A 16551-nucleotide genomic window follows, 5' to 3' on the forward strand; every position below is an offset into this window, starting at 1 on the left:
AATGTCCCATAACTGACTTCGATTCAAATATCAGAGCATCGTTTGCAAGAACAAACAAATTTTAGATGAAATGTGACATCTATGAGATATTGTTTTAATTATATTCATAATAAGTTCCTTGTAGTAACAATAATTACAATAATAAATAAGAATATTTGTTTTATAATCAATATTAATTATTTGAAAATATAGAAAACATTAAAATTAAAAAGTTCTTTGGTCGAAGATGTATAGACCAAAGGACCGCAAATGTGGAATTCTTAAAAATCGAGAAAAGTACACATGTTTTTCAAAATTCTATAACTTCGTCAAAAAAAATCAAATCGATTTGAAATTTTGAGGACTTACATAGAACTGTTCAAATAACTATTTTCTATTAACAGAAAGTACAAAAATTTTTTTTTGCAAGTTTGGCAAGTGTTCAAACTTAACAACTTTTTTCACCATAGAAACAACTCATGATGAAAAGGTGGATTCAGTTCGCAAAAAACAAAGTATTGCAATTTGATCATATGTAACTAACTGTAAAGAGTTCACATTAGAACATATCAAATTTTCATGCCATTTGAATGATTTTTCGCAGTTCTATGAACATTTGAATTTAGAACTTTTTTTTGTAGATTTCAAAATTTTCGCAAACTTTTGACCGGTAGTGTATATATATATATATATATATATATATATATATATATATATATAATCTATAAAATCAAATTAAAAATTATTTATAATTTTTTCTAAAATAACTAAAATTACGATAGTTTACAGAATTCGAAATTCATCAAAACACAACACTGCAAAAAGATTTGGCTGTATTGTTGACATAATTTATTGATTTTCTTGGAGATATATAGTAATGTTTTGGTTTGGTGATAATTTTTATTCATGCAAAGCTAATGATTAAAAATGTTATGAAAAATGCTAAAACTTACATTAATAATAAATCAAATTACATTTGTGAGATATATTACCTTCTTTTTCTCGGAACATATTTTTTGTGAAGTTATCCATAACAGGCCTAATTGAATAACTTTGCGGCAAAAGATGATTTTTAAAATTTAATTGATAAACTCATCTTACCGTGAAAATACTCTCATAATAAAAAATCATAAAATAGTTAAGAATACTTTTTTCTTATTGGCAAGATAATGTGATAGCAATATAATAATTTGAAATTTTCTTAAATTCGTGTGCCAAGAACATAAAACTTACAAAACACCAGATGAGCACGAAAAGAAATCAATTAATGCCATTTTATTTAATAACTTAATCATGCTATTTATTTATAATTTTTCCAAACATTTGGAATATTATAGTATTATTGCTTTGTTTGCATGAATGCTTGTTTTAACGAAGGAAAAAAAACAATGCAATTAAGATATATTATAAAAATATAACTGATATTGCTTTATAATTAATTTATATATTTGTATTACTTAAAATAATACTAACTTTTAATTTATGATAGTTTTTTTTTAAAAAATGTTGATAATATTAAAATACAATAATTTATTTTATTTAAAACTTTACAGAATAAAAAATTTCCTTTAAACTGCATAAAAATATCATTATTATTAAGTATATGTTAAAACTAATTTTATTAGATAAAAAGAAACCTCGCAATGATTAAAAAAATGATATTGTATGACATAAGTACACAGTAAAAAATTACAGTAAAAAGTATCATCTTTCAGAGTGCCGATACAGTTTAGCGTGTAATCCATTTCTACCAGAAAAATTTACGTAACAAAAAATCTGATACATCTGTCACATCTGATACATCAATGTAATTTTTACAGTAATATTTACTGCAAAATCACTGAATTATTGAAATTTAAAAAACATTACGGTAAAAATAACAGATGATGCACCCAAGGTGCCAGTACTTTTTTCCGTAATTTGATCAGGAATTTTTTTATTATGTAATCTATCCTTTTATAACACAGCATTAATATATACCAATTAATGCTCTCTCTTAGAAATGAATACTTCACACTCAGATTATTTACTGCGCATATACGGGATTACAAGTTTTAAAAGTGCGTAAATAAATACGTCAAGCTTATAAAATCGTGGTCCGCTATAAACGAAAAATCTTTCTTACTGCTTTTAACTGAGACAGTATTGTATTAACGTGACTAAATTTCATTTCCACTGTTTTGTCTGTCACGTTTGCCACTTTCTATTAGCAATCATTCAACTTGAAAACGTGATTATTTTACTATTTCTTTTATGTTTGTAATTTTTTTCTTTCATTATTGTTGATGCGCAAGAAAAGAAAAATATTTTCAGTTTATGAAGTTTATTTAAGTAGCTAATGAAATTTTCTTCTCCAGAATTATTTAAAAATGTACAACATTCGAACTTCCTTTTAGAAAAATTGCTTACACATCATTTTGTCGGTATAAAAGTCATAAAAAAAGAAGAATTTTCGAAACTTCAAAATTTTTTTCACAACAAATTCGATAAATGTGTACAAAAATTCAAAGGATTTTATAATTTTATATCATTACTTCAATTATACAATAAATTAAAAGAATTTAAGTTTTTAAACCAAGCATTTAGGTATATCATACTTTAATTAATAAATAAATTACACCAAAATTAAAAATAGAAAAAATTTAAAGTGCCATTTATTAAATAATTTGCTTTATTTTGTGCGGTTTTTTCGCATTCAAAAAGATAATTTCTTTTTTTTTAATTATGACTAATTGAAACACACTATTCAGTGTATAACTTTATTCAGTAAAAGTCAGTTGTAGTTCGTAATTGTGTGAACACATTTCTCGAAAATAACGTGAGGCTAAAGTTTTTCAATCATGATTTAATATTGGGGAACAATATCTCAAAATAGTATTTATAAAACAAACTACCTTACATTATGCAAAAGTGACTAAAATTATTATGTCATTTTTAAAATTCAATTATATTACACTAAAAAGATGCTCTTCACATTCACTATTCTATGAAATTATCAATATTTATTTCATTGAAATGAGTTTCTGAGAAAAGGATTGAAATGTTTCGCTTTTAACAAAGAAGAAGCGAAAGAAAACGAGTTTCAAAGGAAGGAAAATGTGGAAAAATCGTGCTTCGCCGATTCATCTGCCTCAGAAAATCAAGTATCTCACAAGAAAATTGACCTGGTTATTTATGAGTTTGAAGACTTCTTCTTATTTGAGAATTGAAGCGTCGGTGGTATAACGGTTAGCATAGCTGCCTTCCAAGCAGTTGACCCGGGTTCGACTCCCGGCCGACGCAAACTTTTTTATGAAATATCACGAAAATTTAAAAGAATATAAATTTTTGGATTGAAGAAACATTATAGTTTTGGAGTATAAAATGAAATGAAATTTTTTAGATGCCACAGTACATTTTTAAAAAGTCATAAGACGCCAATTTGTTTCATAATGCAATTGATTTGCTTTATGATGCTTTGAGAACGTACCAATTTTTAGAGGAAAAATTCATGTAGTTTTTTTTTTCTTTCCTAAAACACCTTCTAAATCTACAACTCTAACTATTTACTTTAGCTCTGGAATTTAAATAATCTTACCTTCTTACATTTATTACTTTTTTTCTGCTCTGTTTCTGCAACAGATATCTTACATAAGAAGTTTAGTGAAAAGTTGCTGTTTTTTGTGTGTGTGTTGTATATTATTGGAGTTTGCTGCAGTGTAGCCACTTCTATATCTTGTGTCATTAAATCTTAATAAGCCACAGCCTTTCAAATAAAGTAAATTAAGAATTCCCTTAATGCGCAAAAGATTTTGTCCTACTGAAAATATTTTAATATAAAATTCATGAATTTAAATTTAGTGCAAGGACATGAAATTTAAAACCGTATTAAAAACACTTTTATTTTACACAAAGTAATGTGCTGACAGAAATAAAGTTTAAAGTTCGCTTCGAATAAAGAAAGGTTAGGAAACACTTTGATGGGAATAAAAGCTATAGTGCTATATTACTGAGATAAACAGTTTCTTTGACATCAGCTTCTAATTTTAGAGAAATAGTAAGTAAGATGTGGAATAAGTTACCTTGAAAAAGAATCGCACGTCCCCAACTACGGGAGATACTCAAAATTTATTGTACCAATAGAAAAATTTAAAAAAATTAAATTTCTTTCAGCGTTTTTACATTATACGATATTATGTTATTTCAAGAACATTTTGGTAAAAGTATAAGTTGAAAATTATAGAAATAACTAAGGTTCGAGGAATTTAGCGTTGCAATAAATTGAATTTCCATTTGTAAGCTATTAATGACCGAAAATAAAACAAGAATAAAAAGAACGGCATTATTATTTCCTTTTTTGAAAAATCTAAAAATATTTCGTGTTTATAAATAGTACAAATGTTACAGAACAAATTCGTCATACTTCGCCGACGTAAATAATTCAGAAAACGCATTCATCTTTTCAGCCCGAGTAGATATTAGAATAAACATCATTTGTTGCGTTACTCTCATCTCCATACGGCATTATCCGGAAACGTCAATTTTTAACGCATAAAACTTTTCCGGAACAGAAAATTGACATTGATCCTTCTATTTAGAAGAACTTATTTGAATTTGATCGGCATTTTAGGTGAATCTTACGTGAAAATAGGGCTTGAAACTATTTGGTTAAATAACTATAACGGAAATAAACTAGCAAAATCAATAACCTTAGAAAGTGGCTACCCAACTATATTATATATCGTTATAAATGATTGGAAAAATTCCACCCTCCTCGTTTCGCATAAACAATATAATTCGTTGAAATTATATCTGTATTAATAATCAATAATCAAACATCTAATTTTCTTCCGTTTTTCATCTATATTTAAATTAATAAAAGTAACATAAAAACTCTAGGTTCCATCATTTATATGTATTAAAAACTTATTTCTTTTTTAATATTCTTAAGCAATAATATTTTCTAATTATTTACATTTAAAATTAGTATGCTTTGTGAATGTTTAACTGATAAAAAATAGGAGAACAATGTTTAACATATGTGAGGTATTGTTAAACATATGTGAGGTGATAATCTGCTGACAAAAAAAACTTAAACCACGTTTTAATTACATCAGAAATAAATAAAATCTAAAAAATTAATTAAATTGTTTCAAAAATAAAAGTTTTTAATTAACACTAGAAATATTGAACATTGTTGTATACCTAGAATAAAAGAAGGGGCCAGTTTGGCCCTTCCCAGATTGTTTGTGTGTAGATCAATTAGATATCCAAAATTTTATTATACGGGACACTGAATCTTCAATTAAATCTATACATTACTTTCTTAAATAATTGAGTTTACAATACAAGTCTTTATTAAATACTAACGTTATAAAACAATTATTTTTGTTGAAAGTTTTATATATTTTTTTACTTATTTGTAAAAGATTTAACTATTTATGTTGTGTGTTTATCTCCATACCAAATAAAATTTGCATTTGACCATCTGTAAAAGTCTTTTCAATATTCTTTTAATGTTGAACCCAGACATTAAATTTTTAATTCGAAGTAATTGCCGTGTTCTGATGCATTTCTTTAAATATTATTTTCAATCAGGGTTCGTGATTTTTTTGATTTTTTTAAAAAAAATCGAAAGAATCAGATTTTTTTGATTTAAATCGGATTTTTTTGATTTAAATCAGATTTTTTTGATTTTTATTCATATACACTGTGAGAACTTTAATTTATGATTAAAAAAATTATAAATGTTTAATCAAATTAACTTAATATTAAAACTATATTGTAACAATATTTTAGAAGCTCTAACTAAAATAATTTTTCATTATAAAACATGGCTTTGAATGCAAAGCAACCATTTTGAAACAAATGCATGATTAAAATTTAAAGACTACATGAAATAGAGAATTTAAAGAATACTTCAGGGGTGTGTCTGGGTTTTTCTGAGAGGTAACTATTTTGTGAAAATAAAAAATTACATTAAAAAATCAACACAAATATAGTAAAAATATGGATTTATCGTTTCTTACGAGACACAAAAATAAAATTTTAAGAAAAAGTATTTCGTGTGATTATTCTATCATTTTTCCTAAAGTTGAATTTGTAAAGGTACCGTTAAACGTAGTAAATTTGGCTTGGACATGGAATTTGGCTTGGTCCTGTATTTTAACTATTAAAACAAAGTTTCAGTTAACAAATCACAACTTTAATTTAAAATTGCGATTTCTCTTTTTTTTCTCTTGATTTTTAAAATAACAAAATAAATGTAGCAGACTGTGTTTATAAATGTAGTCATTCATCTTTATCAAAAAATAAATAAATATTTAATCTATATATTTTTATACTAAAATATTCATTTTTAATTCTATGTCAAAATAGATAAGTTAAGCTTAAAAAAAATTGGAAAATCTATGTACTCATTGGAATTTTTTTTCACAAAATTTCTTTATAGAAAATCAGATAATGTCAAAGATACTGTAAACACATTATGAGAAAAAAATACCAGTTAATAACCCAACCCTACTGCATCAAATAGACTTTGAAAGGGAAGAATGACACTATATTAGGAAAAAAACATATGAATTCATCTGCCCTTTTTTTTCTTTCTGTTTTTGGCATATTAGGGTAATTTTTTTTTAATAGAACCTGAAGCTTCAGAAATATGCATTTTCCACTAATAAAATATGATGTAGATTTTAATTCACGCTTTTTCATTCAAAAGGTAGAATTTTAATTAACATTATTTGTATTATTTTTTGAAAAAAATTCATGTTTATTAATTACTTTCTACAGCTATGCAAGTCTATATTAAGACAGCATTAAATGTTTACTTTAATCTGTACTTTCAATCTCAAGAATCAAAACATTTTTAAAAATGTAATTTCAAATGTGTTGGAATTTAACACACACCAAGAAAGTAATTTCGTTAACTAAAATTAATTACTGCAGCAATTTATTTAAATTAAATTTTAATACTAAGAAAAGAAAATAATAAAAGTATTAAAAATTTAAAACACTGTTTTTTGACTTCTAAAATCAATATATATAGATAAAAAAAAATTAGTTGATTTAAATCAATGATTTTTTTAAAAAAATCATTTGATTTAAATCATGATTTAAATCGTGATTTTAATCAAGCTGATTTAAATCAACGAACCCTGTTTTCAATCCGAAAAAACCTGAACCTAATAGTAAGTGTAAGTAATAATAGTAAACGTAAATAATTGGGAAAAAAAGTCAAAACTAGAAAACGGACAAAGAAGTTCATATCGATATTGAAAGCCAAATTTTTATGAAACTTTCAAACTTTTTATCAAACTTCTCCCCCATCTCTAAGTTATATACACTACCTTACAATAATGGAAGAGACACTTTCAGTTTTTGACATTTTTTTTAAATTTCTCAAGAAAAACTTAGAGGATTATTTAGGAACTTTAGAGGTAATTAATTAGTTCATGCGATTTTTCATGATTTTCCATTTAAAGTTTAACGCTTTCAGAGACCGACAATAAATTACGAAAGAAAATCAGTATTTTCCTACGGCATTTGCCAGAATGTCGAGCAATAAGCTTATAACTTGAACCGATTGTTGTTACTTGCAATAACTGCATAAAATTTCAGAAACCTAATTTAAATATTTATGGAAATACTTTCATAAAAATTATATTTCTTTGTCTTATGTTTTTTAGTTATAATTTTAAAAAAATTAAACAAAATTTTTGGAGCAATTAAAATTAATTAAAAAATTTTGTTAAAATTTGAAGAAAAAAAATTCGTTAAAAAGTACGTAAAATATGACTTTTTTAATTGTTCTTTTACACTGCGCATGCACGGATGAATTTTAAAAAAATTATTTGGTAGTGAATTGTATTTCGCAACTAATGAAAGAAGTCTGACTTTAATATCTTAAAAATTGAAAGAGTTAAGCAATTTTCTAATTAGTTTTGTACTTCTTTAAAAACGGCTCAAAATGATAAGCGGTTTAACACAAATTTCATTTTATAACAGTACGCAAAATTTAATAACATATAATAATACCTTACAGTAATCGTTCAGACACTAAACTGCGATTGTAGGATAAACTAACCAGTAAAGGAACACTTAAGCTTCGCTTGCCTTTTAAAAAAATCATATTAATTTCAAAACTCGTAATTTTAGTTAAATGACAGTGTTAACATATTTGTTACTAATTGCAAATTATGTAAAAAAATTGCAGAGGACTTACACAATAGTGTTTGAAAGTTTTGGAGGTTCAAATAACAAGTAGTAAGAAGACCAAGAGAAGGAACAGCTCTTACCAGTGAATGAACACCCAGTAAAGGAACACTTAATTTTGGTTATTTTTTAATGCTCTTTATGAATTTATAAGCCGTACAAATATCTAAAAACAAGCCTATTCTTGAAATTATAACATATAAATACTTGGGAAATGTTAACTTTTTTTTTGTAATCATGAATTGAAGATTAAAGTGTCAACATATTAACACATACTGTTCATTCACAGGGAAATCTATGCCCAGTAAAGGAACATGCCTGTTCCCTCACTGGTTAGAAGTTGCTTTTCGTATTTTTAACATATTTTTGATGCGGAACATCACTAAAGGTACAAGAAAATTAAAGTTTATCTTTTATTTTCATTAACTTAGAAAAAAACCCAGTAAAGAAACACTTGTTCCTTCACTGGTTTTTCATCGTTTGATGATCCAGTGAATAAACACCCCCTTATCTCTGTACTTTATTATGCTATGATGCTTAAAAAAAATAAAACGTAACTTCAATAACTATATTTCGAATTCTCTTTTTTACAGAGAGAAAAATAAAATTATTACATGCAATTAATTCCACTTCAGACATATAAATATAAACACTCACCTTATAATTTTTTCAAGGAAACAAGGTGTTGCAGAGATAATAACAAATTCAAAATTTTTTCCAGAGAAGTCTATTTGACCAGGTAATCCAAAACATTGCTAGATGACTCCCTATTGTTTGGCAGTAAGCTATTGTTACCAATCAATCTAAAGAAAGCTTTCAAATTCTTATTTTTAATCAGTATATATGAAATGTTCCTTCACTGGGTAGTGTTTCTTCACTGGTTGGTTTACCCTACAAGGAAGGAAAACGAGGGATGAACCCCACAATGCCGGTGTCATTTTTTATAAATCTTGTTAATAGTACAAAATAAAATTTGTGAAAAAAAATTGCTTGAAACTCTTTAAATTTTTAAGATATTCAAATCAGACGTTTTTCATTAGTAGCCAAATACAATTCACTTCAAAATTATAAAAAAACAATTAAATTTTTCCGTCCATAAGCAGTATGAAAGAACTGCTACAGATAATCATATCTTGCGGAGTTTTTAATGAATTTTTTCCAAATTTTAAAATAATAATTTTGTGCATAATTTTAAATTGCTCCCAAAATATTGCTAAATTTTAGTGAATATTCTTAATGTTATAATAAAAAGACGTAAGACAAAAAAAATTAATTTTTCATGAAAATGTCTGTATTTCCATAAGGTGGTTTACGAAATTTTATGCAGTTATTGCAAATAACAGCACAAGTAATCAATACAAGTTACAAATTTATTGCTTGATTTTTTAGCATAAGTTTCCAAAAATACCTATTTTATTTTGTAATTTATTGTCGGTCCCTCAAACCTTTGAAAGCTTAAACCTTATTGTTAGGTATGAAAAATCGCATGAACTCTCTAAAGTTACAAAACAGTCGTTTAAGTATTTTTTGAGAAATTTTAAAAAAATGTCAAAAACTGAAAATGTCTCTTCCATTATTGTAGGGTAGTGTATTTTCAGCTATAAATATGAGTTTCGGATAAAAAATATAATGAAAAGAAAGTATTATATATGTTATAAGGTGTGACTTTTATTTATTTAATTTGATAAAATATTTAAAGAAAATTTAATTGAGTTCTGGATGTAAAATCAAGTAAAAGCATTTTTTTAAAAACATTTTTAATTATTTTTATATTTATCCATTTATATTCATATTAATTTAATGTGAAATGGATTACAAAACTAATTTATCCCATTTGAAGTAATCTGGTTCTCAAATAACACGATTTATACTTTAATTTCTTGGATAACTTTCAAACTATGTATTCCAATTCTAGTCATAAATAATTATTTTATTTGTATCTTTTCTGTCGGTGCAACATTAACTATGTATGCATACATACATACTAGCATAAAAATTCTACCATTAAGAAGTATTTCTAACATGAAATTTAAAAAATCCTTAGATTTTTGGTGTCATAAATTTAATTAAGGTTATGAAATAATAAAATCAAAAATAAGTATTTGATTGAAGATTTATTTGAGTGCATTTTAGATCGTGAAAAATTTATGATTTGCATTTTGCAGATTTAATATTTAACAGTATACTTATAAAATTATTTATATTTAGATCTCATCATTCAAACACCACCTTGTTTTGCCTTAGCAAAGGTTGCTACGTTAACTAACTGCGAGATTTCGTGTAAATGTCACAACTTAAATAATTGCTGAAATACCATTTTTTTGGAGATTACCGAACAATTTATCTCCCAAAGGTTTCACTTTGATGACAAGATTTAAACAGTATTAAAGGATTTGTCAACTTGAGAATTTCCTTCTGGGTGTTAAAGGATTAAAATACATTTCATAGGAACTATTTCTAAAGGCATGGTCGCAGAAAAAAAGCTATTTTTCTATTTTTAGAAGTTAATTCAAAATACATACAAGATATCAATATGAAAGACAGTGAGCAACTAATACGTTCCTCTTGAAAACTACCCAAATATGATATTAATATCATTATGAAATTAATAGTTTTCAGAGATATCTGATTTAAATAAGTTAATCCTGATTAATAATGTTATTAAAATTAATTAATGCTTATTAGGCATTACGTAAAACACTACACTAATGCACTACAAAATATATAAATCATACTATTACTGCAACATGGTAAAAAAATTTTATATAATATTCCACTTTTTTTTCAGCTTTTCAAATAGGTATAAATGTTTATTATACGCATATCATCAACTTGTAGAATGATACATCTATTGTTTAATTTTTTGCAATTTATTTATTTGAAAAATTTTTCAGAGATAAAAATTTTCAAGTACTAATCGGAATTTGAAAATGCAGATATTGAAACTATTCTTAATTCCAAATTATAGGTATGTTTCAAACAAAAGGTATGTTTCAAAAAGATGATTCTTTTCATCGAATAAAGAAATAAAAATGGCTGTACGCGCTTGAAAAATTCCATTTTTGAAAGAAATACCTTTTATAACATTTTGGAAAGTAATAAGAAATTAGAGTCTTAAGTAATAAGAATTTTTTTCATTATGAAACAAAATTGAAAATATAATTTCACCTGCAAATTTTATAATAAAATTCATTTATATAAATTATAAATTTTCTATCTATGCAAGCACAGCATATTTTATTAGTGCAAAATTTAACAAAGCACCCATTTTTTTAATTAAATGAAATACTTCTTAGCCGTATTTTTCCTTAATATACCGATATCCCCTTTTTTCCCATCCTCAATTTTCCATTTCCTCCAATAAGTGTAATGAAAAAATATCATTTAATGATCTCTAAATAGTTCAAAACCATAAAAATGACAAATCGATCATTTTAACAACAAAACTGTGACCAATTTTCAACGCATTGATTGACTCTTTATACACATTTATGTCATTAATCAATATCGCTAAGACTACCTATTTCTAAACTAAAAGTATATAGGGTAGAGGGAGGGTAAAGGGGAAAAGAAATCTTTGCTCACTCTCGCGATACTTAGCATTATATGTGAAGGTCTGATTGTAAAACAAAACCCGATTACAAATTTCTTCATTTAGTTTATTTCTTCGATTTAAAAGTATTGTTTAGCCACGTTTTTTAAATAAACTAAAGGGATACTTTTTGCAGACTTAGTTTTAATTTATAAATGAATATTTATAAACTAAAACTACGTTAATTTCATTTATTATATAAATAAAATTAATTTATTTATATAATAAATAATATAATTTGGCACATTTATTTATATAATTTGGCTGTTGAAATAAGCGCCAAATTGTATCAACAAAAATAATAAAACATAAAGAGAATGCACTTGGTCTTACAAATTATTTATTTTCGAATTTTTCATCCTCGCACTTATCTCATGTAGCACTATTTCTGACGTATTTGTTTATAATTTTTCGTAGGGAAATTTAGTGAGAAAATAAACCACCTCTGTATAACTTTCTCTGACCATATTGTCAAAATTCTGCCAATTTTTTTCGAAATTGTGAAACCCTAACATCCATGACAGTCTTGGCCTACAACGGGCTGTTGCTGGAATGCTTTACTTTTACTTTTTTTACATAATCGTTCATAAATGGATAATTTTGAAACGGTATTTACTTCAATTGTTCCAATAAACCAAGAGCATAAAGGGTTGTAGTGGTTACTTCATTTTCATATCGCTTTACTACGATTTAGCTACGATTTCTAGACATTTTGCGCATTGAAACGCGTGATCAAGATGACGTGCTGTATATCTTTCTGAATATTCAGAGGAATTTATTTAATTTTTTTCGTGGGGTATGATTGAGACCTACAGTCACTAATTGTTATCAGTTCTCACATTCTCTTTTCAGGATTTTCGGGGAACACAGTAAAAAACTTATTTTAATATTTATTTTGAAAATAACTTTTTAACGTTTTATTATGCATTTCTAAGTTCGAAGGCCTCACAACCTGTACGAATACGCTCTGCTGACCAGCAAATAATTTACTAAAACTGATTTGGCACGCATTTTTTATTCGAAGTTTGTTTCTTGAATTTCAGGGCTTCCGTACTTTCTTCACCATGTATACTTGTAATTTAATACTCACAATTCATTTTATTTGCCTTTTCACCCAAGTTATGTTTCGAATTTTAGTACTTAGGTTTTGAAAGGATTGACTTATAAATACCTTTGGCTGCTGAAGGATTTTAAATTCAAAATTTTAAGTCTCTTTGAATTTTCTACTGATAAGATAGTATTAAAATTAAAATTAGTAAAATAAGACACATAAACGCTTAATTAAAAACTTAAAACTAAAGAAAAAGAACTTAATACTCACATTTGGAATAAAAATATTAATTTTTCTCTGTAGTGAAATAAAATTTTTTAAACGTAAACAATTTTCTGAAAAAAAAAGCAGATTTTTGAAGAAGCAAACAAAACGGTAATTTTAAGTAAATAAATATTAATTTTGCGGATTTTTCAAGATAATTGCTGACCTAACCTTTAATTAGTGGAGAAAAAAAATTAACACTAAAAGCGGAGAAATGATAAAGAAATATTATCATAGCATTTAAACGCAAAATAAATAAATAAATAAATAAATAAATAAAATAAGTATTACATAAAAGCACAGAAGCAAACAATTTAAAAATTGGTAACGATAACAAGTGTCTTTTTCCCTCTTCCTTCTCTTACAATGATTAATGGCCAGCTTCCCAAGCGAAAATGTTGAAAACATTAAAGGTCTTGATTCAGGACTCCTGTCTCATTAATTGCATATTTTTCATGTGTTAAGTAAATAACATCTTTTAATTTTTTCAGATTCACTTTTAAAACGACGGTAAAAATTACGCAACTGCAATTAAAATAAGTGAATGAAGTATTCATAGTAAATTATATATGAAACTAATATATGTTTTGTCCTTGTTTCGAAATTCCACTCATTTTTCAATTTTATATTATACAGGCGTGTTGTTAACAGAAAGCTGAAACGCTTAAATCTATGCATTGAAATCTATTTAAATTAAGAGTATATTTTAATAAACTTGATACACTAGGGAATTCCAAACCAATCACTCGGAAACTTATTAGCTGCTTGAAATTGAGGTTTTCCAACGATGATTTTTTAGCTTTTTTATTTAATTATATCATGTTTTCTTGAAAAAATAATTCACGCACTTTAATGCTGAGTCGTTCCTCAATTGAGCTACTTACACAATACAAACAGTCCTTTTCATGTTTGAGAATGATTTTTAATATTCAACAATTTATTTAAGTTCTCTAGGCTTTGAAATTTTTGTTTAAAAACAAAATTGAAATTCAGATTAAATTTAAAAAAGTAATACTACGTTAGTTTGCTTAATAAACACTTTTTTAAGATGATACTTTTGCAATATATTATGTATATATATATATATATATATATATATATATATATATATATATATATATATATATATATATATATATATATATATATATATATATATATATATATATATATATATATATATATATATATATATATATATATGTATACATATATATATATTCATGATAGCAAAATTCTTTTAGCAGAGAACTTCTTTATTTGCTGTATCCATTATTAATAACATTAGTTTTCTAGCAGATAAGATTATCAATAATTTGGTCTCAATGAAGGTCAAAATGAATAAAAATAATTATAATCAATAAATAATTCATTTAAAGCAACGTATTTTTTCGGTTTCTCCATAATAGTGTCGCCGATTGTAGTTTAAAAAAAAAAAAAAAAAATTTAATTTGTGAAATTTTACTTTCTTACTATTTATGAAAGACGTTTTCCTAAGATTTCTGCAAAATAAGGCACATTAGTTTCAAAATGTAGCCTGTTTTTTTAGGTAAGGAGATGAGTGGTATATGGTGTTAGGACGGAAAACCTAATATGACTCTTGTTTCTCCGCTAACTCCACTATTGATTTCATCTATCCAGACGACATGTGCACGCAGACTACAACTAAAAGCTCTTTAGCTTTGTCAACAATGGATTTTCTGGCAGAAGTTTTGGTAAGGGAAATGAAACACTCGAAAAGGGGTTTACCGAATACTGACGTGCCTTATTTAGCAACGCTCTTGGGGGGGGGGGGGGGGGAGTAGATCGAGAATATACGGGTCTTTGAATAGTGAAATTCAATTTTTTAATTTAATGAAGAAGATTCGAACGCGTTGTCATGGTGAAGTTAGATTTTAATTTATTGATTCCATGTTCAAAAGTTATCGATTTGAGATGCAGTTGTCTTTAATTAGAATTCGTAATAACGTATCAATTAATATGTGAGAGAGGGCTGGTGTGGACATATTTTTACAAATGTGTCAAAAATAATAAAAGGTTTACTATAGTTTTTTACTCAAGAAATATTTTTTTGAAGTTACTTTGAACGATTACCCTCATTCTGGTTTATATTTGGAATAGCAAAATTGTTTAGTTTTTCTATAATAATAGTTCTTAAAAGGATCTTTTTACCCCCTGTGTCAAGGCTAGTGTGGCCAAGCTGTGTGGTTAGTGCGAACAAATTTTATAACTTATTAAACAGTTATTTATTACAACTTAGAAAAGTATATCTAAAGTCAAAATAAAATCACTTTCAATTTAAGATTTCATTGAGAGTAAATATTGACATATTTTAATTAAAATACCAATTTGTGAAAAAGTATTTCACGATACTATAAAAAATTACAAAATTAATTCATTTGGAAATCGTTGTTAGTTTTTTTATTTACAAATAAATTACTAAAACTCTTCGAAGGGCTGTGGTTTTCAACGATAACTACAAAGTAAACAAAATAATGTAAAAATTCATTTAAATGAATTGTTATACTAGAACAAAATAAAATAATGAAGATTCTGGCTTATTTTTTAAAAAATATCCTGGACCTCAAAGAGTTAATTCACAAAGCCAATTTTAAGTTGTATCAATTTTAATTACCTTACTTTTAACTTGATGATTAAATTATCTGAATGTACAACGCACGGAGAGCATGGCGTAGCGATATTTTCCTTACTTTAACAATGAAAATATCTCACAAAAAAAAAAAAAAAGACGGCACTGTTCGCTGCTATTCTGTTTTAGTTTAAGGCATGCCCCAAATTTTTCTTCAATTCATATATTAAAGTGTTATGAATTATATTGCTTTAAAACTTGATGAAACATAGCTTTTAAATTTTCTTAAAAATTTTAAAATGTAAATTAATATAAATGCTCCGTGCAAAAGTTTTTGCTTAATATTGAAACCGCTAATTATAAAGGTATATTATTCTACAAAATCATTCTAATTTAGAAAATAAATAACGTCAAATCTATAACTATACATACAAAATAATTACATTTGAAACCAATTTATATTTCTTCTATTGGAAGGCGAATGGGGTAATTATGGATACGTCCGCACATGTCCCACCAATATGCGTCTACACTTACTCCCCGAAGGCATGTGGTCGCTGTTTGCTTATGAATTATGCTTGTTATTTGACGGTATACAGAGCGAAAGTTAATATCAAAATAAGTGAAAAACCGTGTAATTTATAACACATATTTTCACCCATTTTTAAAAATTCTGAAAATAAAATATGCTAATAAGAGTGTAAAGAGAAAATTTAAAAGTTACTTTCACACCTTAAAAGTCTCATTTTACATACAAAAGTATTCGCAGTCCGATTATGGGTGAATAAATATGTTTTATTCCGATTACAGAAAAAAATATACGTTCTAAATTATGAAATCCCAAATATTTTTGAAATCCCGAAATCAATATGTCTGCCATCT

The 16551-nt window shown here is 26.0% G+C and overlaps 1 protein-coding gene and 1 non-coding gene across 2 annotated transcripts in view; both read left to right on the top strand.

Annotated features, from left to right (window-relative positions):
• Nucleotides 1-16551, top strand: part of LOC107447340 (solute carrier family 2, facilitated glucose transporter member 1) — a 62622-nt gene that overhangs the window by 6893 nt on the left and 39178 nt on the right. The gene's annotated exons all lie outside the window — the stretch shown is intronic.
• On the top strand, nt 3190-3261 carry TRNAG-UCC (transfer RNA glycine (anticodon UCC)). Its single transcript has one exon. It is a non-coding gene; the product is annotated as a tRNA-Gly (tRNA).

Source organism: Parasteatoda tepidariorum, chromosome 11, assembly GCF_982258835.1.
Source record: "Parasteatoda tepidariorum strain Cologne lab strain chromosome 11, Ptep-v5.0, whole genome shotgun sequence".
NCBI classification, from domain to species: domain Eukaryota; kingdom Metazoa; phylum Arthropoda; class Arachnida; order Araneae; family Theridiidae; genus Parasteatoda; species Parasteatoda tepidariorum.